Source organism: Mus musculus, chromosome 1, assembly GCF_000001635.26.
Source record: "Mus musculus strain C57BL/6J chromosome 1, GRCm38.p6 C57BL/6J".
NCBI classification, from domain to species: domain Eukaryota; kingdom Metazoa; phylum Chordata; class Mammalia; order Rodentia; family Muridae; genus Mus; species Mus musculus.
The window spans coordinates 168,637,515-168,663,967 of record NC_000067.6 but is presented as its reverse complement, the minus strand read 5'-3'; the positions used below and the strand labels follow the sequence as shown (position 1 = coordinate 168,663,967).

Here is a 26,453-nt window from a genome sequence, read left to right as displayed (position 1 = left end):
GCCTCCAGCTGCAGATGATTAATATTGTTAGGACTTCTATAGGACAGAAATAAGGAGCAAAGCCACCCAAGCAACCTTGCACGCCTGCTGCTCTGAGGAGCAGAGAACCCAGTTATCTGGTCTTAGCAGAGTTATGCCAGTCATAAGTGGCTTCTCTCACCTTCTTCTGTCCTCAGAGCTTTGCCCCAGATCTGGTTCTGGCAGAAGAATTTCATTATGGATGCAAGACCTAAGAAGGATTTAGGGTTCGTGATGGCAATGTGCTTGTTCTACAGGGGTCTAGGACAACCACACCTACCTCTATACCTCTTCATACCTCTGCCCCATTCCCTGTTATCTGCCTCACTGGCTCAGTCTCTCAAAATAAATTCACAAAGTTACACAGAGACAAGGCCCTAAGAAATCAGGGGCAGGTTCCCTTAAGCATCAGCTGATTACAGAGCTATACTTGTTTAAAGCAGGCCATCAAAGCCACTCTGCACAATTGTGTGCCTGTAACACTCTCCCTCTGCATCTGAATGCCTAACCCTTTCCTTAGTTTCTCTGGAGGTCCTGTTTATCTCAGCAATAACAACAGCAATAAAGAACAATTAATAGTAATAATAACTGTAGTCAGTATTAGCTTACATCTGACTTGATGTTCTCGGAGGGCATCCGTCAGACCACTCCTTTAGGCCAGGGACCACTCCCTCTCTACTCACAGGAGCATCCACTATGGTGCTCTCCAGTACCTCTCATCACTTGGCCCCCTGCTCAGAGCAGGATGGAAGTGAATGAGATGGAGACATTGTCTGTCTTGGTGGTCTCCTGGGCCTGCTGAGTACAGAGGTATGAGCAAGCGCTGGGCTCTTCCTCCCCCATCTCATTTGTAAAAGGAAAATGAGATCAAAGGGGAGGGAGCGCCCCTGTTACTCTCCCTTGCATTGATCACTGCACACACATCATCACCTCAGTCTCTGCAGTGGAGAGCTAGAGGAGGCCGCGCATCAGACACCCGCTTTCATGAGAAGAATCCAGCGTGTGACATGATGTCTAATTTCCAGCCTCCCAATTGCCCAGGCGGACCTCATCCTCTGAATTCAGCTCTTCCTAAATGAAGGGAGCAGGGAGGGGGTCCTCCTGCTGGCAGAACGTTGAAAGCAAGATCCATGACATAGGCCTGCGAGGAAGATTTTGCTCGGGAAATGCATGGGTTTCCGTATTCTGCACACCAAGCCTGTCTTCTAATGACAGCCTTGGGAGTCAGACATTTCTAAGTGCTAATTAGAGGTGTTGATTATCGTGGTAACCCTGTGGGGGCTCAACCCAAGCCTGAGAGCAAAAGCCACAGATAAAATAAAGATTGTTACAGTGGCTCCCGGTGTCACATGAACATCAATACTGGATTGTCAATGCTCAGGCGCAATCCAATCTGGGACTCCAGCTATTGCAATGACGGAGTCCCAGGGTGATACACGGGGCTGTCACACCTTTCACAATATGCAGTTCTGATGGAGGTACGGATACTTCATCCTAATCAATCAGGAGAAGAAGAAGAAAAAAAAACAAAAAAACAACTCACCAGAACTCAGATATACAGAGATTGACTTATGAGAGGATTTCACTAACACATGAGCAAAGGCTGTGGCGATGGGACACACAAAACCAACTTACGGCCAGAAATAAATGAGCTGCTTAGACGCTCGCAGTCTGCAGCGTCTCCATTTATGTCCTGACTCACTTATGTTTTGCCATGCGCACATGTGACTTCTCTCGTGGATGAGAAATTTGGGCTATTGATTTCTTCTCACTTTACATCCATATCCATTGACAGTTCATGACTACATTGAAAAAAAAGAGTGGGAATGAGAGACAGAAGTCTTGAGAAGGAGTCTTAATTTGAGGGGTCGGTAGTAACATAAGAGCAGGGGTTCTAGGGTCAGAAGAGGGTAAGGACCAGCCCTCTTTAGCTAAGGTCTGTAAACTTTATCATCGTCCTCCACCAGTTAGTATAATATATAGCCTCTAACTGCATCAGGGACTAAATGAAATAAAGGCTATCCAACTGTGAGATTGTATCTATGTTGACACTGATAAATCACTAAGCCACATTTGGCCTTACATTCCTCCTTTGGAGTAAATAGAAAATAATAAAAATTAAAATCCTGCTTCTAGAATTTAAAAACTAACTGTGGGAATGTGTTACTTACCAGTTACTTTGAATCCATAAATAATTCTGAATTTATGATAATGATTATCATAAAAATAACCTCAGAGATCTCTGCTTTGAGGCTGGATCATCAGGGCCAAAACACAGGTCGCTTCCCTTGAACCTTTGACTTATTGTGACTCTTGGGACAAAATGGTCACATTTTCTTCTTTTCTTTCTTTTTAATCTAAAATCACCTTTCCAAAATTCCGGTGAGATAATCCGTGTGGGTTTCTTTTCCTGCCTGTGCATTTGCCAAATGTCCCAATGAGCTTTGAAGTCAGGGAGACACAGATTTGAGTTCACATCTATCATTTACTACTTCTGTTTCCTGAAAATTATTCCTGAAAGTTATATACATTAACCTTGATTCTGTGACGAAGGAAATAATTCCAACCCCTGAGGTCAATATATAGGATGCCTCGTGCTGGAAACACCAACTCTAATAAAAGTCCACTCTCTCCCACGTTTGTTTCCCGAGTAATACTGATTTAGCCAATGCAGACAGCTCTTTCCTCTGCAAAGGGAAAACGGGCCAGTTAAGGAAGCATTAACATGACTCCTGGAGTGGGTGTGGATTTGTGCGGTGAGTGGCATATGGAGGTGGAAAGGTGGGAGAGAAAATGCTCTGCATTGCACAGAGACAGCCAATCTTGGGTACAATGCTCCACACCCAAGCTAAGCAGATGCTGGAAAAAAGCACAGCCACCAGCGATGGAAGAGGGCAGAGCCCTGTGCTCATCTGTTTCTTCTGAGCTATTCCCCGGCTGCAGATCCCCTCCCCTTATCCCCAGAGCTTACATTTCTCAACACCGGCAATCTGTACATTGAAGTCACTTTACTCTGTTGGGAAGCATAAATCTGGCCTCCTCCGAGTCCACTGTAGCAAATTGCTCGCACCTTCTCAGACACAAAGGAGAAAATCAAGGTTGACTGCAAAATTCTTCTAGTTGCTTTGTGGAGGCATCCCACTTGAACGCAGAGGAGAGCATTCTTCAAGGTACGCCCTGGAGAATGCTTCCAAGGTATGTACATTTGCAAAGGGAATAAAGGACGTTTTATGGTCAAAGGCTGGCAACATATTACCTGTTATGAACCACTGCTTGTCAGTTACCATGAGATTATTACAGAGAGTCCAGGAAAATAACTTTGTACTTTGACAACTGCTTCCCAAAAGAATTTAACAATAGAAACAATTTTCAAAATAACACTTGTAAATTACTCTGAAACTAGTTTTTAAGAAGCCATTTTGTCGATGATGAAAAGAGTCTCAAGTCTCCCAAATACTCAAAATTCTGTACAATTTGTTGTGGATCTTTGATTGGCAGACAGTGCTTATTAAATATTTGCTACATGTGTGAATCGCACAACCGATTAACAATTTCACAAATAATAGGCAATTATACTGTTTTTATTGGTTAGTGCTAGATCGTATGTAACCAACTAATCTATCAACTCACAAGCGTTCATCTACCACGTACTCTCAGAAGTGAATGGTCTCATGTAAAAGAACTTGTAATGCAAGACAGCCTGAGCACTGAGCTTCAGTTCTGACCTGGTCCAACTCTGTGGAAGTGACTGTTTGCTTGTTCCTGGGCCATGTTTCTCTCAGTTCCAGATGAAAATACTGTGCATCACACATTTTTTGGGATTGTCCTGAGTTTTAATTTTCTCTCCCATGTGATCACAATAAACTACTACACTATGTGCAAACTCTAATTGATGTCTTAACCCAAGGCACCTATCTTAGGCATATCCTTTTTACCAGCAATTAAAACAGTTACCATATAATCAGATTATATATTGGTTAAAAGTATTTTATTTCAGAGAGCAGGCCCTACACCTGGGCAGCAGAGTAGAGGTGGCCCTGGTTGCGAGGACATGGATGAGCCAGCCTTGAGAGCATGAAAGCTGGAGTGCTGGCCCCGCCCCTCACCTGCTGCAGCACTCAGAAGAGCAGACCTTGTACTCTGCTGGGTAGCACAATAGAGCTGGCCTTTACCCCTTGCCAGCTGCATCATAGAGTGAGCTAGCCGGGGCAGTGTTGGAGAGCTCGCCCTGGTGGTGTGGATGAGGGAGAGCTGGCTGACTGACCAGCTCAGCTACCACCCAGGTCCAGATCCAGGGCTTTGAGTTAGCTCACCCCAAATCTACCCTGTCTATGAACTACTGGAGCGTGTGAATGGGCTGGTCCTGCATATCCAAAGCTGAAGGATCTCCATGGCAAAGGGCAACAACAGGATATCTGAGAGGAGTCCCAGTAGAGACCCAGTATTGACAGGGTAGCAGAAGCCAGAAACCTTGAGCCAGACCAATAACTCACTGCAATGAACATTTGCAAGTAGAGTATTGTGGACAGAAGGTATACTGTGGGACTCACTGTGACATACTATAGCTTCCACAATGAGATTTTATTTTCTTTTGGGAGGAAGTTGCCAGGGAGGAAGGCGGGTACAAAGGGACTAAGAGATGAGTGGAATTGGGGTGCATGAAGAATCAATAAAAGTTAAAATTAAAAAACAAAATAGAAGAACTTTATGAGGCCAGATGTTTAGAAAATGGGCTATTTTAAATGCGTAGTTTAATATTTTGAAATAAAGGCAAACAAATAAATAAACAAAAAAATCTGTTAAATTTTATTCATTGTATGTATGTGTATGTACACACACATACACACGCCGGTGCATGCCACAAATCTAGGTGGAGAGGTCCGAGGATAACTTGCAAGATGCAGTTCTCTTCTTTCACTAGGTGAATTCCAGGCACCAAACTCAAGTCTTCAGATTTAGTGGCAAGTGCCTCTATTTGATGAACCATATCAATGGCTTCAGATTACACACCTTGATGAGAAATTCATATAGTTAGAATATTCCTGTAAAATAGATGCTAAATAAGGTGATAAGCAATGAAAGAAATCTAATCTATACACCCACTTATGACCACAGAAAATACGTTGTTTCTGTCAGTGTTTTGTTTTTTAACTTATGTTTTATGGTAATATTTTGATCTCTGTGTATGAGCTTACTGTTTCGAAAAAAGAAAAAAAAATAGAGGCCTTTGTGTGGAGAGAAGTGCATAGTGTAGAGCCTCTCATATCAATGCAAATGTCTTTCTTTTCCAAGGTCTTTGGGAGTCAGCACTAGTGGTACCCACAATGATTTACATCCCATAGTAAGGGTTAACCTCATCTCATGGTCACTGTTGTCTCAGGACAACTTGTCAGCTCACAGGAACATCCCATAATGGATTTGAAGTGGATTGTGCACCCCTTGCAAGGTGCATGCTGTATTTATTGAATAGACATTAAAAAGAACATTTCTCAATTTCTCAGCACTGAACTCAGGTCAATGGATCTTCTTGGCACTGACACGCTGAGTCAACTCCTAGCTTGAAGCTTTAAAGGGAGTGGGTTAGATTAAAGGGTTAGAATCTGTCTTCAGTGTTTCCCTGGAAAAATCGTTGAGTCTTAAATCATTTATGTTGCCAGCTTAGAGCTTTACTTGGTCATTCTCTGTTAGCTTTGAAATACACACACACACACACACACACACACACACACACACACACACACACACGCACCACATACATACATACATAAACACACCACACACCATGTACACACTCTACATACACAGACCACACATATCATACATATACACATCAAATACACTCACACACCCACACCACATACTCGCACACTAAACACATACACTCATACCACACACACACACACACACACACACACAAACACACACGCACACATATCACTTCATTTCACATCACATACATATACTGATAGATAGATAGATAGATAGATATCACATGCACACCCATACATACATACATACACATACATATACCACATATACTCATATATACATCACACAAACTAACATATACATAAAGTATACACACACAGTACAATTTAACACATACACACACTCCCACACAGCACACATTCATATATAAACACATAACACATGAAGAGAATAACAGCTTATCTTTTGCAGATTTGACGAGGTAGTTAGACTGTTCCATATCCCATATAGATCAACTGTTTCATCATCAACAATATAATCTGAAGATCACAGGACCTGCCTATGTCCTCTGACTTTCTCACTCCCAGAGCACTAACCTAGTTGGAATAGTTGTGCCCACATATTATAACACAGGATTATCTTTAAAGTAGACCCATTGACTGACTGACTTTAAGGACAATTGCGTTCCCTCTCACATGCCTGCAGCATACATCATCCCCACTCAGCATGCACCAGAATCCTTACCCAGGTAATCAGTCAATCACTGTCACCTGTCACCTTGGTAGGAGTTTGTGTACACATAATGGCATTCACTCATTGATGGCTTCTTACAAAAGAAAACAAGGCTTGATACTCTTATACAATTAAACACAGGTCAAACAGAAACAACATTAACAAACTTTTTATTAATTAAATTTGTTGTGTGACAATTTCACACATGTACACAATAGTTATTGACCCCCAAACGCCACCCTCTGGTTACTCCTGCTATATATATCTCATTGACTGGAGTTCTCTCCTTCACTTCCATGTCTACTGTTTTATTTTGTGACACACTAGGGCTTTGTATGTAACCATGAGTTGAGAACTCTCAACTGGATCCTGGTAGCACACCATTGATACAAAAGTAAAGATAATGACACACCCTCTTCTGGTCCATCACTAGCAAGTAGTTTAGCAATAAGGCCCTTTGAGCCTCTTCTCCTTGAATGACTGTTAACAGGGTAAGTCTTGTGTGGGCTGAATGCAGATAAAAGCAGCTGTCATATGTTCATCATAGCAATAGAACCCCAAAATGGAATATTGCAGCTCTTCACCCCATCTTCTAGATCTTACATACTGCTTGCCCTCTCTTTCCCAGTGTTCCTTGTACCTTAAATGGGATGTCATAAATGACACATTTATGTCTGAACCCTCAGCCATCACTTAGTCTCAGCACCATGGGCAGCCTTGTATCTCTGATTCAGTCTTTCACTGCAGAAAAGCTTCTCTGAGACTAGGAGTTAGTAGCTTTTGTCTATGGGTATAAACAGAAATCCTCAGAAGGCAGTTTGTTGTTATGTCAACTTAGTTAAACAACAGTAGCTGTCTCCTACTTGGGCTATGATCTTCCTAGGCATGGGCTTTTAACTGGTCTTCCAGTACTGAGTGAGTTTCCTCTCATAGAACAGATCTCAAATCTAATCAGAGGGCAGAATCACCCCCACAACAGTAGAACTTCTACCTCAGATTGGAGTGTAGGTTTTAGAGTTCATAGCTAATGCTTTCTCTCTTTCCATCTTACACAGCACCTTCCAATGGATGAAAGCTAGTCATCAGCAGGGAAGTTTCCAACTCAGTTTCAGAATGCTTTCTTTATAGCTTGCAACAGAGGTGTACTGTGTCTTCTTCAGTAGGGTCTTACCCTCTGTGTCTTCTGAACAATCCAGAAGACTGGCAAGAGTTTCTATTATTTTAGGGTCCCCCATAGCCTCTCTGACAAATCGGACTGAAAATTGGTTTTGGTAAACCAATGCCTCTGAGATCAGCATCATTTTAGCCATCTGGTGGAACATCCTTCAGTTGCCCTTTTGTATTTACTATTTGATGTTTAAGACACTACCTTACCATATTATGTTTTTTACACACCCTTTATTTTGGTTAATGCCACACCTTGTGCACTACTGTCCCCAATGTCCCCACCCACTCTGAAGTGGAATCTTAAGAGTTCTTTGGAAAGTCAGTTGGATGGAGTTTTGCTGAGGCAAACACCTGAAGGAATGTTTCATTAAAGTGGATCCAAGTGTGGAAGGCTAAGGCAAACTCGTGAAGGAATGGTTTGCTGAAGCAGACACAGGGGAGAGGATGTTCTGCTAAAGCAAGCATGTGGAAGGACATGTGATGAAGGATTCTATGCTAACAACATGCATGCATTGGTCTGCCTTACATTGCATAGTTGAGCTGCATTTTTCAGGACTCTGTGGACCAGGGCTGATTGGATGCACAGACTAATCAAGATCCATGCAAAGACAAGGCCCGTGCAGGACACATGATGTTTGGAGGGTATAAATAGGACTCAAGGGGTTCATAGAGACAGAGCTGGCTTGCTGGTACACCTACCTGTGCAACACTTGTGGGTCTCACATCCTCCCTGAGAGGCACAGCCATTAAATGTTCCTCTTGGCTCCTCCTGCTGAGGCTGAGGGCTGGCTGTCTCTGTTATGTCCTGTCATCACGGTTGCTAACCCAACTCTACTGAACTGGGCTGCTATTGTAGCCATGAAGTGTTCACAAGTGGATTGACCTGCTGCTGCTGACCTGTGAAACAAACTGCCAATTTCCAAAAAACACAGTTGTGCCAAAGAACCTTTCTAAACAGGTCCACTTCCCCTGTATCCTTCTTTTCCACTACCTCTGGTGGGTGGTAGGCTAACAGGGAGGGTAAAACATTTACGAACTACCATTAAAAATGAGATTTTAAAAAATTAAAGCTACACCCCTCCTTGTTTAAACATTTCTAATACCAATATTTCACCTTCTGCTTTCCTTTTACCTATTCTCTACTATGCCCTCTCCCTTAAGGCAGCCTCACATGTCTAGTTTTGTGGCTTCACAAATACCTCAAGTTAAAGAAACTCAACTGAAAGGTGGAATCAGGATTTACATTTGAGTGAGAGCATAAAGTGTTTTTCATTCTGGCTCTTGGTTAGGTTATGTTGCTCAGTATATTTTTTCCCAATTTCATTCATTACCTCCACATTTCATAATTTCTTTCACAGCTAAATAAAATTTCATTGTGTATATCCACTTCTGGGCATCTATCCATTCCCTATGGTATATGGAGATGCCTATGTACCCATATTCGTTTATGTTCTAGTTACAATAGGCAGAAAGTGGAAGCAGTCTAGATGTCTATCAACTGATGAATATGGTGGAAACATGACACATAAACATAGTGGAATACATTTCTCAGCCTCCACTTCATTTTCCAGAGCTTTCTCTCCTTGCACAATTTCTCACGGACTTTAACTCAGAGATTTCCCCGTGCTCTTCAAGTTCTGATGATCTTTCTAACACTTATTTTAGTATTCATGCTTTTTTTCTGAATCTAAAAGACTCAATGACACATTTCATGAAGATGGTACTAGCGAGCAGGGGAAAAGGCTCCATGGGATACAGGCCATGCAAACATAAACACCTCAGCATCCACACAAAGAGTTTGGAATGATCATGCAAACCTGTAACCACAGAATTGGAGGCTAAATACAGGGGGCTCATTGGAGTCTGTGAGTTGGTCAGCCTAACCAGACATACCTAGCTCCAAAGTAAGTGGCAGACCCTGTCTCAAGGCATTAAAGTGATAAAAAAAAAATCAAAGATGATACCTGATATCCTCCTCAGGCCACCACAAGTGCACACTGGCATATACACACCCACATGTATGTAGACATACACATCACACATCACACTTTTTAAAGTATAGCACTATTTGTCCCTGCATTCTAAATAAGAGGGAGATAATTTTGAAATAGTCCACCACCATATTTGGAAGTACTGTGATTTATCTACTAAGCTCCATTTATTCTACAATCATCACATGAGTACAGTTTCAAGCACCTGCACCAAGTGTCCAATTTCATATCTGAATTCTGTCTATGCAGCAGACAATATAAGCTCTGGGATGGGGATAGGTCTACAGTATCAGATATATAACTTTATATCAATGTACTGATTGGACAACAGAACAGTCTGTAGGTATGGATTAGTACTGTCATATTTGTGGCTTGAGACATTTTTAGAAGACTTATAGATAAAAATAATGAGTTGTTAAACATCTGAGCATTTGAGGAAGACATGGTCCTGCATGAATGTAATCCCAGCACTTCTGAGATGGAGGCAAAAGGACCTGGACTTCGACAACATGGTTAGCTACATGGAGAATTGGAGTCGAATATAGGCTACATGAGACCTTCTCTCATGAATGATGAAATACAAACAGCAGCACCAGAAAGGATAAACACAAGACTCTTCATAGTAGGCTACAGCTAATTTGCACTTCCCTATACCCTTGAGCCAGAAAAAAATTTGTACTCACAGTCCTAGATACCCAGAAAACAATGATGTTAATTCTTTATGCATCATGTCATTGTGATAGGTTAGACAGAAAATAACTAGTCATTACTGGAAACAAAGCACAAGTATGTCTCTAAAAGGAGTGTTTTGCTAAGGAAAAATATGGAGGAGATTTCTTTAATTTTTTATTTATTTATTATTTTTAGCAAAGTGATCATAAAGTTATTTAGAAAAGGAGAGAGACCTCTAAGACTAGCAGGTGCTCCAAGAGAGGAATTAGGAAGATCTAAGAATTTCCTACCTAGAACTTCTTACACAACTCAAGCAACAGTAGGCTGTCATGTTGCACTCAATTCTGAGTCCCCCATACTTATCCAGGATATTAAAGTATACCCTGCTCAAAATCAGTAGTAGTGATAATAATAATAAATAAAAACTAAAAAATCAGTAGTAGCAGAGAAATCTGAAGAAAAACAGATAGTAAAATCAATTCATTTACATAGAAGAGAATATCCAAAATGCTATCAGTGGATTTAACCATCAAAACTTGAAGGCAACAAGGGACTAGAAGAATGTATTCAAATTGCCTGGGACAGGTAGAAACCCTGCCAACCAAGAATGCTGCTCTGTCCTTCATACGAAAAGATAAATCTTTCACTAGGCAAACAAAGCTATGGCAGTTCATCACCATTAGTCTTGTCTTAAAATAAATGTTGAAGTGGGTTCTACAACTTGAAACAAAGTAACAGGAAATACCAAGATAAGAACAAGTAAATAAAATAAATCATAAAGATAAAAATACAAGCAAAGTCAGAATATCTTATTATTGTAAAGGTCATATGAAAACAACATTAACTCTAGTATAAATGTTTTAAAATGTATTAAAACGTTTATCAATACAGAAATTTATGAATGAACACACAGTATAAAAAGATATAAATTGTGGCATTAGTAATAAGAAATAGGAAGGGATAAAAGCTCTAACCACATTAGCACTCATCCGTTTATTGTTCTACATCTGCAAGACCCAGATGTGATACCCATCTCTCCTGGAATATGGAGCCAAGTTTTCTGCCCATCTGAAAAACAGACAGGTTCTAAACATAACCCATCATTATATTTTTTAGGTACGAAGAATTTCCTGCTCATCTCTGTTTCCTTTTATAGATTTCAGTTAAAGATATTTGTTATCAACCTAATATAAGTCATCACAAGTATAATATAAAGAAAATCTCACACTAACCACAGAAAAGTTGTGTGGTACACACACACATACACATGGCATTTTGTTTCAAGAAAGGAATTGAGACACACTATTTTTTTAAATCCATCAAATTACAGAGAAACAGTAAATGACTAAGAAGGGAATAAAGGAAGAGAAAAATAGAAAAGAAGATGATCAAATGACAATAGGAAATCCTTGTCACTGATCACTTTAAACATAAATAGATTCTTTTTTTAATCAAAAGGCATGGGACAGAAGTTAGAACAAGAATTAACAACATGGACTGAGAAATTTATCACTGAATCAAGAAGACATAGTAATTGCTAATATTTATCTACCCAACATAGAGAATTTAAATATATAAAACAAATGCTAACATAACTGAAGAGAGGAATAGACACCAATGTAATAATTGTAAGGAACACAGGTATTCAAGGTCAGCACTAGATATATCATTGTTACCAAGAGTTAATAAGTAGCAATGGGCCAGAACTACATTTTTTTTAAATCCTTTAATGGTAATAGGATTCACATTCCTTTACAGTACACATGGAATGCTTTTTAAGTTAGACAAAATAGTAGGCCATGAAAGAGACTCAAACACGTTTTTAAATTATTTGGGTTTTGTCAAATGATTTTCCTACAACAGAATAAACTAAATATCAATGATAGAAGAAAAGCTAGGACATTAACAAGCACATAGAAATTAAACAATACCTTCATAAGCAATCAATGGCTCAAAAAATGAAAGATAAGAAAATCAAAAGTAAACATTCAAAGATATCCTAAGACAGGCTAGAGAAATGATCCAAATGTTAGGAACAAAGACTGATATTGTTGAGGAGCCAAGGTCGGTTCAGAGCACCCACATCAAGCAGTTCACAACTACCTGTAACTCGAGAACAGGGAGAGCAAAACCCTTCTCTGCCCTAGGCACTTGTACTTATATGTATATACATAATTTAAAACCTTAAAAATAATTCTTTAAAAAATATCTCAAGACTACTGAAAATAGACCCAAAAAAAAGTCTACTAGAACTTATGAGAGACAGCAGAAACATTTAAAGAGAAAATTTTATGCTGGTACAGGTTTACATAAAGAAAAATAAAACAGCCCTTATAAATAACCTAAAGTTAAATCTCAAAGAAAAAACCCAACAACAAATTAGACTCAAAGATATCAAAAATGAGGAAACAAACAAGCAAACAAAAATGAGACAAATGGAATAGAAACTCGAAAATCTACATAAAAAAATATTGAAACAGCTAAAAAAATCTGATAAACGCTCAATACTGTAAAGGAAAAAAAATGTCAGATTCAAATAAATGAAATAGTAAGTACAAAATGGTTATTAGATTGATACAATAAAAATGGACTGAGCCCTTCCAGTCGGCGCCAGCACATGGGCACCTTGGGCGCAGAGTCTACGGACAGCCTCAAGGTCCCCAGAGGACTCTCCACGGAATCTTAGGACCTCTGCTGAGTGGAACACTACTTCTGCCAGGAGAAAGGTTCGAACGCCAGATATCTGGGCACCTTTGCTGCAAGAGGAAAGCTTGCCTGCAGAGAGTACTCTGACCACAGAAACTCAGGAGAGAGCTAGTCTCCCAGATCTGCTGATAGAGGCTAACATAATCACCAGAGGAACAAGCTCTAACCAGAGACAACTATAACAACTAACTCCAGAAATTACCAGATGGCAAAAGGCAAACGTAAGAATCTTACTAACAGAAACCAAAACCACTCACCATCATCAGAACCCAGCACTCCCACCACACCCAGTCCTGGGCACCCCAACACACCCGAAAAATTAGACCCATATTTAAAAGCATATCTCATGATGATAGTAGAGGACATCAAGAAGGACTTTAATAACTCACTTAAACAAATACAAGAGAACACCACTAAAGAGTTACAAGTCCTTAAAGAAAAATAGGAAAGCACATCCAAACAGGTGATGAAATTGAACAAAACCATACTAGGCCTAAAAATGGAAGTAGACACAATAAAGAAAACCCAAAGTGAGGCAACGCTGGAGATAGAAACCCTAGGAAAGAAATCTGGAACCATAGATTTGAGCATCAGAAACAGAATACAAGAGATGGAAGAGAGAATCTCAGGTGCAGAAGATTCCATAGAGAACATCAGCATAACAATCAAAAAAAATACAAAATGCAAAATGATCCTAACTCAAAACATGCAGGAAATCCAGGAAACAATGAGAAGACAAAACCTACAGATAATAGGAGTTGATGAGAATGAAGATTTTCAACTTAAAGGGCCAGCAAATATCTTCAACAAAATAATAGAAGAAAACTTCCCAAACCTAAAGAAAGAGATGCCTGGCTGCACGGGTGACCGTGTGGAATACAGAGTGCCAGCTGTTTCTGGGACGGGCGAGAGAGTCGCAGAGCTTCTGGGCGGCGCCATCTTCAGCTCCAGACAGCCGGCCACCTTCCTGGTGAGAGCACGGGGGTCTGCCTGGCCTGAGAGGTTTGTGGCACAGGCGCCGGCGGGAGCCTTCTTGGCTCCGGGACTCCGCGGAGGGCAGGCTGCACGGGTGACCGTGTGGAATACAGAGTGCCAGCTGTTTCTGGGACGGGCGAGAGAGTCGCAGAGCTTCTGGGCGGCGCCATCTTCAGCTCCAGACAGCCGGCCACCTTCCTGGTGAGAGCACGGGGGTCTGCCTGGCCTGAGAGGTTTGTGGCACAGGCGCCGGCGGGAGCCTTCTTGGCTCCGGGACTCCGCGGAGGGCAGGCTGCACGGGTGACCATGTGGAATGCAGAGTGCCAGCCGTTTCTGGGACGGGCGAGAGAGTCACAGAGATTCTGGGGCGGCACCATCCTCAGCTCCAGACAACCAGCCACCTTCCCGGCAAGAGCCACAGAGCTTCTGAGGCTGCGACATCTTCGACTCCAGACAACTGGCCACCTTCCTGGCCAAAGCAACACAGCTTCTGGGAAAGATCCTGTTTTGGGCCTTCACCTTCAGCCAGGAGGAGGTCCAAACACCAGATAACTGTACACCTTCCCTGAGAGAGGAGAGCTTGCCTACAGAGACTGCTCTGACCACTGAAACTCAGAGAAGAGAGCTTGTCTCCCACGCCTGCTGATAGAGGGTAACAAAATCAACAGAGGAACAATCTTTTAACAAAGACAACTATAACAACTAACTCCAGAGATTGCCAGATGGCGAAAGGTAAACGTAAGAATCCTACTAACAGAAGCCAGGACCACTCACCATCATCAGAACCCAGAACGCCCACTTCGCCCAATCCAGGACACCCTAACACACCTGAAAAGGTAGACCTGGATTTAAAAGCATATCTCATGATGATGGTAGAGGACATAAAGAAGGAATTCAACAACTCACTTAAAGAAATACAGGAGAACACTGCTAAAGAGTTACAAGTCCTTAAAGAAAAACAGGAAAACACTGCTAAAGAGTTACAAGTCCTTAAAGAAAAACAGGAAAACACAACCAAACAGGTAGAAGTCCTTATAGAAAAACAGGAAAACACATCCAAACAGGTGATGGAAATGAACAAAACCATACTAGACCTAAAAAGGGAAGTAGACACAATAAAGAAAACCCAAAGTGAGGCGACGCTGGAGATAGAAACCCTAGGAAAGAAATCTGGAACCATAGATGCCAGCATCAGCAACAGAATACAAGAGATGGAAGAGAGAATCTCAGGTGCAGAAGACTCCATAGAGAACATCCGCACAACAATCAAAGAAAATGGAAAATGCAAAAAGATCCTAACTCAAAACATCCAGGAAATCCAGGACACAATGAGAAGACCAAACCTACGGATAATAGGAGTGGATGAGAATGAAGATTTTCAACTCAAAGGACCAGCAAACATCTTCAACAAAATTATTGAAGAAAACTTCCCAAATCTAAAGAAAGAGATGCCCATGAACATACAAGAAGCCTACAGAACTCCAAATAGACTGGACCAGAAAAGAAATTCCTCCCGACACATAATAATCAGAACACCAAATGCACTAAATAAAGATAGAATACTAAAAGCAGTAAGGGAAAAAGGTCAAGTAACATATAAAGGCAAGCCTATCAGAATTACACCAGATTTTTCACCAGAGACTATGAAAGCCAGAAGAGCCTGGTCAGATGTTATACAGACACTAAGAGAACATAAATGCCAGCCCAGGCTACTATACCCAGCCAAACTCTCAATTACCATAGATGGAGAAACCAAAGTATTCCACGACAAAACTAAATTCACCCATTATCTCTCCACGAATCCAGCCCTTCAAAGGATAATAACAGAAAAAAAACAATACAAGGACGGGAACCACGCCCTAGAAAAAACAAGAAGATAATCCATCAACAAACCTAAAAGAAGACAACCACAAGAACAGAATGCCAACTTTAACAACAAAAATAACAGGAAGCAACAATTACCTTTCCTTAATATCTCTTAATATCAATGGACTCAATTCCCCAATAAAAAGACATAGACTAACAGACTGGCTACACAAACAGGACCCAACATTCTGCTGCTTACAGGAAACCCATCTCAGGGAAAAAGACAGACACTACCTCAGAGTGAAAGGCTGGAAAACAATTTTCCAAGCAAATGGTCTGAAGAAACAGGCTGGAGTAGCCATTCTAATATCGGATAAAACAGACTTCAAACCCAAAGTTATCAAAAAAGACAAGGAGGGACACTTCATACTCATCAAAGGTAAAATCCTCCAAGAGGAACTCTCAATTCTGAATATCTACGCTCCAAATGCAAGGGCAGCCACATTCATTAAAGACACTTTAGTAAAGCTCAAAGCACACATTGCACCTCACACAATAATAGTGGGAGACCTCAACACACCACTTTCATCAATGGACAGATCGTGGAAACAGAAACTAAACAGGGACACAGTGAAACTAACAGAAGTTATGAAACAAATGGACCTGACAGATATCTACAGAATATTTAATCCTAAAACAAAAGGATATACCTTCTTCTCAGCACCTCACGGGACCTGCTCCAAAATTGACCATATAATTGGTCACAAAATAAGCCTCAACAGATACAAAAATATTGAAATTGTCCCATGTATCCTATCAGACCACCATGGCCTAAGACTGATCTTCAATAACAACATTAAGAATGGAAAGCCAACATTCACGTGGAAACTGAACAACACTCTTCTCAATGATACCTTGGTCAAGGAAGGAATAAAGAAAGAAATTAAAGACTTTTTAGAGTTTAATGAAAATGAAGCCACAACGTACCCAAACCTTTGGGACACAATGAAAGCATTTCTAAGAGGGAAACTCATAGCTCTGAGTACCTCCAAGAAGAAACGGGAGAGAGCACATACTAGCAGCTTGACAACACATCTAAAAGCTCTAGAAAAAAAGGAAGCAAATTCACCCAAGAGGAGTAGACGGCAGGAAATAATCAAACTCAGGGGTGAAATTAACCAAGTGGAAACAAGAAGAACTATTCAAAGAATTAACCAAACGAGGAGTTGGTTCTTTGAGAAAATCAACAAGATAGATAAACCCTTAGCTAGACTCACGAGAGGGCAAAGGGACAAAATCCTAATCAACAAAATCAGAAATGAAAAGGGAGACATAACAACAGATCCTGAAGAAATCCAAAACACCATCAGATCCTTCTACAAAAGCTTATACTCAACAAAACTGGAAAACCTGGACGAAATGGACAAATTTCTGGACAGATACCAGGTACCAAAGTTGAATCAGGATCAAGTTGACCTTCTAAACAGTCCCATATCCCCTAAAGAAATAGAAGCAGTTATAAATAGTCTCCCAGCCAAAAAAAGCCCAGGACCAGATGGGTTTAGTGCAGAGTTCTATCAGACCTTCAAAGAAGATCTAATTCCAGTTCTGCACAAACTATTTCACAAGATAGAAGTAGAAGGTACTCTACCCAACTCATTTTATGAAGCCACTATTACTCTGATACCTAAACCACAGAAAGATCCAACAAAGATAGAGAACTTCAGACCAATTTCTCTTATGAATATCGATGCAAAAATCCTTAATAAAATTCTCGCTAACCGAATCCAAGAACACATTAAAGAAATCATCCATCCTGACCAAGTAGGTTTTATTCCAGGGATGCAGGGATGGTTTAATATACGAAAATCCATCAATGTAATCCATTATATAAACAAACTCAAAGACAAAAACCACATGATCATCTCGTTAGATGCAGAAAAAGCATTTGACAAGATCCAACACCCATTCATGATAAAAGTTTTGGAAAGATCAGGAATTCAAGGCCCATACCTAAACATAATAAAAGCAATCTACAGCAAACCAGTAGCCAACATCAAAGTAAATGGAGAGAAGCTGGAAGCAATCCCACTAAAATCAGGGACTAGACAAGGCTGCCCACTTTCTCCCTACCTTTTCAACATAGTACTTGAAGTATTAGCCAGAGCAATTCGACAACAAAAGGAGATCAAGGGGATACAAATTGGAAAAGAGGAAGTCAAAATATCACTTTTTGCAGATGATATGATAGTATATATAAGTGACCCTAAAAATTCCACCAGAGAACTCCTAAACCTGATAAACAGCTTTGGTGAAGTAGCTGGATATAAAATTAACTCAAACAAGTCAATGGCCTTTCTCTACACAAAGAATAAACAGGCTGAGAAAGAAATTAGGGAAACAACACCGTTCTCAATAGTCACAAATAATATAAAATATCTCGGCGTGACTCTAACTAAGGAAGTAAAAGATCTGTATGATAAAAACTTCAAGTCTCTGAAGAAAGAAATTAAAGAAGATCTCAGAAGATGGAAAGATCTCCCATGCTCATGGATTGGCAGGATCAACATTGTAAAAATGGCTATCTTGCCAAAAGCAATCTACAGATTCAATGCAATCCCCATCAAAATTCCAACTCAATTCTTCAACGAATTAGAAGGAGCAATTTGCAAATTCATCTGGAATAACAAAAAACCTAGGATAGCAAAAACTCTTCTCAAGGATAAAAGAACCTCTGGTGGAATCACCATGCCTGACCTAAAGCTTTACTACAGGGCAATTGTGATAAAAACTGCATGGTACTGGTATAGAGACAGACAAGTAGACCAATGGAATAGAATTGAAGACCCAGAAATGAACCCACACACCTATGGTCACTTGATCTTCGACAAGGGAGCTAAAACCATCCAGTGGAAGAAAGACAGCATTTTCAACAATTGGTGCTGGCACAACTGGTTGTTATCATGTAGAAGAATGCGAATCGATCCATACTTATCTCCTTGTACTAAGGTCAAATCTAAGTGGATCAAGGAACTTCACATAAAACCAGAGACACTGAAACTTATAGAGGAGAAAGTGGGGAAAAGCCTTGAAGATATGGGTACAGGGGAAAGATTCCTGAACAGAACAGCAATGGCTTGCTCTGTAAGATCGAGAATTGACAAATGGGACCTAATGAAACTCCAAAGTTTCTGCAAGGCAAAAGACACCGTCAATAGGACAAAAAGACCACCAACAGATTGGGAAAGGATCTTTACCTATCCTAAATCAGATAGGGGACTAATATCCAACATATATAAAGAACTCAAGAAGGTGGACTTCAGAAAATCAAATAACCCCATTAAAAAATGGGGCTCAGAACTGAACAAAGAATTCTCACCTGAGGAATACCGAATGGCAGAGAAGCACCTGAAAAAATGCTCAACTTCCTTAATCATCAGGGAAATGCAAATCAAAACAACCCTGAGATTCCACCTCACACCAGTCAGAATGGCTAAGATCAAAAATTCAGGTGACAGCAGATGCTGGCGTGGATGTGGAGAAAGAGGAACACTCCTCCATTGTTGGTGGGATTGCAGGCTTGTACAACCACTCTGGAGATCAGTCTGGCGGTTCCTCAGAAAACTGGATATAGTACTACCGGAGGATCCAGCAATACCTCTCCTGGGCATATATCCAGAAGATGCCCCAACTGGTAAGAAGGACACATGCTCCACTATGTTCATAGCAGCCTTATTTATAATAGCCAGAAGCTGGAAGGAACCCAGATGCCCCTCAACAGAGGAATGGATACAGAAGATGTGGTACATCTACACAATGGAGTACTACTCAGCTATTAAAAAGAATGAATTTATGAAATTCCTGGCCAAATGGATGGACCTGGAGGGCATCATCCTGAGTGAGGTAACACATTCACAAAGGAACTCACACAATATGTACTCACTGATAAGTGGATATTAGCCCAAAACCTAAGATACCCAAGATATAAGATACAATTTCCTAAACACATGAAACTCAAGAAAAATGAAGACTGAAGTGTGAACACTATGCCCCTCCTTAGAAGTGGGAGCAAAACACCCTTGGAAGGAGTTACAGAGACAAAGTTTGGAGTTGAGATAAAAGGATGGACCATGTAGACACTACCATATCCGGGGATCCATCCCATAATCAGCTTCCAAATGCTGACACCATTGCATACACTAGCAAGATTATGCTGAAAGGACCCTGATATAGCTGTCTCTTGTCAGAGTATGCCTGGGCCTAGCAAACATAGAAGTGGATGCTCACAGTCGGCTATTGGATGGATCACATGGCCCCCAATGAAGGAGCTAGAGAAAGTACCAAAGAAGCTAAAGGGATCGGCAACCCTATAGGTGGAACAACATTATGAACTAACCAGTACCCCGGAGCTCTTGACTCTAGCTGCATATGCATCAAAAGATGGCCTAGTCGGCCATCACTGGAAAGAGAGGCCCATTGGACACGCAAACTTTATATGCCCCAGTACAGGGGAACGCCAGGGCCATAAAAGGGGAGTGGGTGGGTAGGGGAGATGGGGTGGGTGGCTATGGGGGACTTTTGGTATAGCATTGCAAATGTAAATGAGCGAAATACCTAATAAAAAATGGAAAAAAAAAAAGAAAGAGATGCCCATGAACATGCAAAAAGCCTACAGAACTTCAAATAGACTGGACCAGAAAAGAAATTCCTCCCGACACATAATAATCAGAACAACAAATGCACTAAATAAAGATAGAATATTAAAAGCAGTAAGGGATAAAGGTCAAGTAACATATAAAGGCAGGCTTATAAGAATTACACCAGACTTTTCACCAGAGACTATAAAGCCAGAAGATCCTGGACAGATGTTATACAGACACTAAGAGAACACAAATGCCAGCCCAGGCTACTATACCCAGCCAAACTTTCAACTACCATAGATGGAGAAACCAAAATATTCCACGACAAAACAAAATTCACACATTATCTTTCCATGAATCCAGCCCTTCAAAAGATAATAACAGAAAAAAACCAATACAAGGAGGGAAACCATGCCCTAAAAAAGGCAAGAAAGTAATCCTTCAACAAACGAAAAGAAGACAGCCACAAAAACAGAATGCCAACTCTAACAACAAAAATAATAGGAAGCAACAATTACTTTTCCTTAATATCTCTTAATATCAATAGACTCAATTCCCCAATAAAAAGACATAGGCTAACATACTGACTACACAAACAGGACCCACATTCTGCTGCTTACAGGAAACCCATCTCAGGGAAAAAGACAGACACTACCTCAGAGTGAAAGGTTAGAAAACAATTTTACAAGCAAATGGTCTGAAGAAACAAGCTGGAGAAGCCATTCTAATATCGAATAAAACAGACTTCAAACCCAAATTTATCAAAAAAGACAAGGAGGGACACTTCATACTCATCAAAGGTAAAATCCTCCAAGAGGAACTCTCAATTCTGAATATGCTCCAAATGCAAGGGCAGCCACATTCATTAAAGACACTTTAGTAAAGCTCAAAGCACACATTGCACCTCACACAATAATAGTGGGAGACTTCAACACGCCACTTTCATCAATGGACAGATAGTGGAAACAGAAACTAAGCAGGGACACAGTGAAACTAACAGAAGATATGAAACAAATTGACTTAACAGATATCTACAGAACATTTTATCTTAAAACAAAAGGATATACATTCTTCTCAGCACCTCATGGATCACAGGGCCCCCAATGGAGGAGACAGAGAAAGTACCCAAGGAGTTAAAGGGATGCGCAACCCTATAGGTGCAACAACAATATTAACTAACCAGTACACCCCGGAGCTCATGTCTCTAGCTGCATATGAATCAGACAATGGCCTAGTCGGCGGCCATTAGTGGAAAGAGATGTCCATTGGTCATGCAAACTTTATATGCCTCAGTACAGGGGATAGCCATGGCCAAGAAGTGGCAGTGGGTGGGTAGGGGAGAAGGGGGAGGAGGTTATAGGTGCCTTTTGGGATAGCATTGGAAATGTAAATGAGGAATATACCTAATAAAAAATTTTTAAAATGGACTGAATAACTAATCACTGTGGAAATATGATTATATGCCAATCATCAAAGAAACTCCTTTTTGTGTCAGAAACCAATACAAAAATTCACAACTGGCCAAATTATAAAGAACAACTGACTGACCATGAGGTACCCAGCCCCAGTTGATACATTGATAACAGACACCCTACAATTAAGATCAGGATGTACTGTGGGAAAAGTGGTAAGAAGATTCTAAGAGACAGAAAACCAGGATGCCAGGTGTGAGCTACTCTCTTCTATATATGACAGAGAAGCTGTGCCCATGACATCTCAACAGTATTACACCCTAAACGAAGTCATTGCATTACCAACACCAGTTAACGTAGATAGGGAAAATTCCCAATTCTCATTCTTAGATGGAATGCTATAGTAATCGCTGATCACTGAGAAAGGAAGGATCAGCTTGCACCAGAGGCAAGCCCCCTAGTTAGTATCCTAGTACTAAGTGGGAGAAAAATGAATTTAAGAGGAAATGGCTATACATGAAAGCTGCCGGAAGGGAAGAGATGAGGATGGTGATGATGTAAATCCACCACTCATATAAAATTATCAAAAATATTTTAATTATATGCCAAAAATAACTATTACAAATGATTTTTTTAAAAAATCACCACAAATAAAGACTACATCATAAATAAGTTTTTAAAAAAATAGAGTAATGAGTAAAATGGTTAAGTTAGTCCTCAAAACCCTTCTACTAGTAGCTTTAAAACATAATGACTTTATGGAGGATTCTATGAAATACTTAAATGGTTAATTATTCAAAACTTTGAGGCAATGCTGCTCCATACCTCATGTTATAAGTCTACTATACCCTTGTGCTGTAGATGGAGAATTGACAAATGGGATCTCATGAAACTCCAAAGCTTCTACAAGGCAAAAGACACCATCAATAAGACAAAAAGACCACCAACAGATTGATAAAAAATCTTTACCAATCATAAATCAGATAGGGGACTAATATCCAACATATATAAAGAACTCAAGAAGGTGAACTCCAGAAAATCAAATAACCCCATTAAAAAATGGGGCTCAGAACTGAACAAATCATTCTCACCTGAGGAATACCGAATGGCTGAGAAGCACCTGAAAAAATGTTCAACATCCTTAATCATCAGGGAAATGCAAATCAAAACAACCCTGAGATTCCACCTCACACCAGTCAGAATGGCTAAGATCAAAAATTCAGCTGACAGCAGATGCTGGCGAGGATGTGGAGAAAGAGGAACACTCCTCCATTGTTGGTGGGATTGCAGGCTTGTACAACCACTCTGGAAATCAGTCTGGTGGTTCCTCAGAAAATTGGACATAGTACTACCGGAGGATCCAGCAATACCTCTCCTGGGCATATATCCAGAAGATGTCCCAACCAGTAAGAAGGACACATGCTCCACTATGTTCATAGCAGCCTTATTTATAATAGCCAGAAGCTGGAAAGAACCCAGATGCCCCTCAACAGAGGAATGGATACAGAAAATGTGGTACATCTACACAATGGAGTACTACTCAGCTATTAAAAAGAATGAATTTATGAAATTCCTAGCCAAATGGATGGACCTGGAGGGCATCATCCTGAGTGAGGTAACATATTCACAAAGAAACTCAAACAATATGTACTCACTGATAAGTGGATATTAACCCAAAACCTAGGATACCCAAGATATAAGATACAATTTCCTAAACACATGAAACTCAAAAAGAATGAAGACTGAAGTGTGGACACTATGCCCCTCCTTAGAATTGGGAACAAAACACCCATGGAAGGAGTTACAGAGACAAAGTTTGGAGCTGAGACAAAAGGATGGACCATGTAGAGACTGCCATATCCAGGGATCCACCCCAGAATCAGCTTCCAAACGCAGACACCATTGCATACACTAGTAAGATTTTATCCAAAGGACCCAGATGTAGCTGTCTCTTGTGAGACTATGGCGGGGCCTAGCAAACACAGAAGTGGATGCTCATAGTCAGCTATTGGATGGATCACAGGGCTCCCAATGGAGGAGCTAGAAAAAGTACCCAAGGAGCTAAAGGGATCTGCAACCCTATAGGTGGAACAACATTATGAACTAACCAGTACCCCAGAGCTCTTGACTCTAGCTGCATGTGTATCAAAAGATGGCCTAGAGAGGCCCATTGGACACGCAAACTGTATATGCCCCAATACAGGGGAACGCCAGGGCCAAAAAAATGGGAATGGGTGGGTAGGGAAGTGGGGGGGGAGGGTATGGGGGACTTTTGGGATAGCATTGGAAATGTAATTGAGGAAAATATGTAATAAAAAATATTTTTAAAAAAAGATTACTATAGCAAAACCAGGCATGAATTCTGTAAGACGTAAAAATAGTAGGTTAATATCCCTGAGGATCAGAGATAGAAAAATACTCAAGGAATGCTAACAAAGCAAAGCCAACAACAGGATTAACGAATTACACACTATGATGTAGTGAGCCTCATCTCTAAGCTTCAAGGACAGCTTAACACACACAAGTTGAAAACATGACATACCACATTAACAAACACAGGGTATGAAGCCACAACATCATCTACGGACACTCAGGGGAAAAAAGAAAGCATCCCAACAGATAATTCAACATCTTTTGACACTTAAAATTCTCAGTGAATTTAGTACAGAAGTCCTTCAACACAGAAAAGTTCATATGTGATTTTATATAATATCAAGAGCAAGGGTTTCCTATCTCTCCATTTCTATACTTTATAATACTGCAAGTGCCAGTAAGAGCAGTTAGTAAAGAAAAAGAAATAAAAGGCATCCAACTGGGAAAGGAAGAAGTCAATTTAACTCTGTTCTCAAATGACACGAACATACATGGAGAAAACACTAAAAGTCTCGCCAGTAAAAAAAGAAACAAATCTTTAGAGCTAATGGAACAAGTTTACTAAATTTTCATGACACAAAATCAACATATGAAGCTAGTGCTGGTTCTGTAAACTCACAATGAACTTTCTGGAAAAGAAAACAGTCCATGTGTAATATCATCAAAGATTAAAATATTTAGGAATAGATTTCATCAATGCAGTAAACAACAACAACAACCAAAAGTCCCTGCCCATTGAAAACAAATGGAAATGAAAAAAGAAATCACACCAAGAAAAGGACTGTGTCCGAAGACGTGGATATTCACATGTAGGAGAGTAGAATTAGACACATCTCATACCACATACGAAAATAAAGTCAGGTTATATTTAAGACTGCCACATAAGACCTCAAATGTATGGCAATATATGGCTAAATCTTATTGGTGTTGATCTGAAAATGATTTTAAATAGATACACAGACAAAAACAAAAGGAGAATGAGGCAGTGTCAAACTAAATAGTTTCTGTACAGCTGAATACACAAGAGCAGGCTGAAGAAAGTATAGTAAGCAAGACATAGATTCAACTTAAGCATCTATTAGCAAGTGAATGGATAAAGATGGGATAAATAGATACAAACATCAATATTCAACCGACCAAGTATGGATGAACATGGAGGATATAATAAGATGGTTATTATTTTTTATTAGCTCGGCACAAAATAAAAAATATGAACTCAATTCTAGGTGGGAACTGGAACAAGGTCCAGCTTCAAGATGCAAAGACTGGAATTATAGTTGTTAGAGTAGGGAATGCACACCATGGAGAAATGAGAAGACTTGGGTCAAAGCATACAAACATTCAGTTAGATGAGATGTGCCACAGAGTTAATAGAGAGCATGGTGACTATAATTAATAACACTGAATTATATGCTTGAAATTTGCCAAGAGAGTGCCTCTGAAACTCTTACCACAAAACACAAGTAGCTATGTGTGCTTATAAATGTGCAAATTAGTTTTATAATGGCAATCATTTCATAGTGTGTAAGTAGTTGAAAACACCATTCTGTACATCTTAACTATTTATAGTATTACATTAACTTTACCTCAGAGGGGCTGCAAGAATGAAGAAAAAATGCAGTGTTTAGCTATAGCTCCCTCTCCACACTCTTGAGTTTAAGAAGATACAGCCATCTATTCCCTTGCTCCTCTCTACACACAATGACATTCTCTTAGCATGGCTAGCACTGTTTTCCAACCTAACTACACACTTGACTGCAGCAGTAGAAAGTGACAGCTTAAACAATTAGCCATTCCATGACATACAATACCATGATTTACTTGCACTGCCAGTAGAGATTGGGCCCCTAATGCCAGACAGATCCAGAACTAACCTGTGGTGCCCTCAATTTAATTGTTCTTTTTCTTAGAAACACTTTTGGTCCAGATATCTGTTAGATCCAACTTTCTTCAAAGAAAAGAGAAATCATTCAATGTATTTGGAGAATAGAAAGTTAATATGGTGATTGAGGGTTGAGAGAGCTTTTGAACGGCTAGAAGTGTACAGGAGAAATCAAGGAAGCCCACACTGATGGTATCAGTACCATGTCATTCAAGAGTATTGCTAAGAACCCTGCCAGAGAACTGACAAGAAGTTTGTCCCAAGTGTCAGCCCGAGTACAGTGAAAATGGTTCTGAATATTCCCTGGGAAGGCACAAGACATCTCATCTGTGCCTGTCAACAGTCCGTACAGACATCTCCTCTTTGTCCT

At 40.3% G+C, this 26,453-nt stretch overlaps 1 long non-coding RNA gene across 3 annotated transcripts in view; it reads left to right on the top strand.

The window, feature by feature from the left end:
* Positions 1–2,473, top strand: part of Gm34320 — a 70,052-nt gene extending 67,579 nt beyond the window's left edge. For all 3 annotated transcript variants that reach the window (XR_373691.2, XR_373693.3, XR_373692.3), the window contains one exon: positions 177–2,473. This is a non-coding gene — a long non-coding RNA (predicted gene, 34320). The remainder of the gene's footprint in view (positions 1–176) is intronic.
* The last annotated feature ends 23,980 nt before the right edge of the window (positions 2,474–26,453 follow it).